The 2,120-nt window shown below is 38.9% G+C and overlaps 1 non-coding gene across 1 annotated transcript; it reads right to left on the reverse strand.

Annotated features, from left to right (window-relative positions):
* Window positions 1-1,667: 1,667 nt before the first annotated feature.
* Window positions 1,668-1,774, reverse strand: LOC131645358 (small nucleolar RNA R71). The gene has a single exon (XR_009296987.1). It is a non-coding gene; the product is annotated as a small nucleolar RNA R71 (small nucleolar RNA).
* Window positions 1,775-2,120: the final 346 nt, after the last annotated feature.

Below are 2,120 nucleotides of genomic sequence, written 5' to 3' on the forward strand. Positions count from 1 at the left end.
AAACAATAAAAAGTTTGGTCCGTACAAAAGAAAAATCATTTTTTGAGCACTCGAGCCCAAAGAAGGCATCAGGTGTCTCATCCCGAAAAAAAGACAACGATTTTTCCCCGCGACAATATTCTATGCCATTTAACATGCCTTTTATTATAAACCAAATAAATTTATGCATGCTTAACCGTATTAATATGTCTGGCTAATTAACTAAGATATCGGTATGTAAAGTAAGTTAACCGTGGGATCCGAAATAAATTGGCTTAATTATATTTCACTAAATATCACTTGTTTTTGGTTTGTATGTCTAATTCAATTAATAAGTCTTAAAACCAATAGAGCGAAAGTTTGAGGGGTTAAGACGATCGAAGTTTAAAATCAATAGAGTGAAAGTTTGAGATCTTTAACTGGATAGTGGACATAGGACATTAGTTTTAAGGATGGCGAAAGCGTATTAAAACTAATTAGAACTTATTTATTTTCAAAAAATGTTTTTACACCCGAGCGGGATGGCGAAAGCGTACGTTAGGGATATTAGCATGTTCCGAGTCAACAGAGCGAAAGTTTGAGATTAGGGGATTTAAATAGATAACAACTTCATAAAACAAGCATTTTATTAATTACGTTGTTTCCAAAAAGCTTTTCTAAAATCTAATGGGATGGTGAAAGCGTACATTACGAGTTAGGATAGTAGTCTAAATCAACAGAGCGAAAGTTTGAGAGGAGGACTTTTAATCAATTGAATTAATAAAGATTTTTAATCGAATTATGCATTAGCCAATGGACCTTCGGATCACCTAAAGTTAAACGAAATACATACTGATATCCGTCTATTATTATATTTCTTAATATTCACAATCACTTTTCCTTAGAAACAATCAAAATATTAGTAGCCTTAGCTTTACATAGTAACCTTAGATAACGGTAGATCGATTCATAGTCCCTGTGGATTCAATATCTTTTAAAACTACACGAAACGACTGTGCACTTGCAGTCATAAGATAAATAGACGCGTAAAGTAGCGATCAAGTTTTTGGCGCCGTTGCCGGGGACTATTTAAGTCGATATCGTAACTCACTGTTACACCGTAGAGACTAGGGCAATTCTTTCCTTTCTTTCTGGACGATTGTATGCCAAATACTCGTTCACAAGGAGGAGATTTAATACAACGAATCAATGAGATCGAACGTTTCATTAACGTCAAACGTCAAGCTCGCAACCTTCCCGAAGTAGCACCCATCCCGATTAATCAGGAATTGACCTTTACTGATCAAATCAATCAAATTACCCCGAAGTTAGAGATGGCTGCTATTCGTCCTCTTAGAGACTATGCCACTCCTTCACGCGCTGAACCGCACTCAAGTATCGCACCACCTGCGATTGAGGCGAACAATTTCGAACTGAAACCTTCGTTGGTACAAGCTGTTCAACAGAACCAATTCTATGGAATCCCTGCAGACGACCCCAACCTCCATTTATCTGTGTTCGTGCAATATGCCGACACTGTCAAAGCTAACAATGTTAGTTCCGAAGCTATTCGATTACGTCTCTTTCCCTTCTCCTTGAGAGATAGAGCTAGAGCGTGGCTTCAATCCCTACCTTCTAATTCCATAACTACATGCGACGAATTGAAGAGAGTATTCTTAGCGAGATACTTTCCGCCTAGCAAAACCGCTATGCTAAGAGGTCAAATCAACGGATTTACCCAGAAAGATAATGAATCACTCTTCGAAGCTTGGGAACGATACAAGGACATGCTTAGACTATGCCCTCATCATGGACTCGAACCATGGCTGATCATCCATACTTTCTATGGTGGTCTCCTTTATAACACTAAAATGACTATAGATGCCGCTGCTGGCGGAGCACTAATGGACAAACCCCATGATGAAGCGTACAATCTCATAGAGAACATGGCACAAAACCATTACCAATGGGGTGGAGAACGAGCCGCTCTAGAGAAAACCCAAACCAAAAGAGGAATGTACGAAGTAAGTGGTATAAACCGCGTTAACGCTAAAGTAGACGCTTTAACTCAAAAGATTGAAAACTTAACCATCACTCCTTCAGCCACCGCTGCTGCCGTAGCACCTAATTGCGAGATTTGTGGATTAACTGGACACGCAGTT

The sequence above is a fragment of the Vicia villosa genome, linkage group LG1 (assembly GCF_029867415.1).
Source record: "Vicia villosa cultivar HV-30 ecotype Madison, WI linkage group LG1, Vvil1.0, whole genome shotgun sequence".
NCBI lineage: Eukaryota > Viridiplantae > Streptophyta > Magnoliopsida > Fabales > Fabaceae > Vicia > Vicia villosa.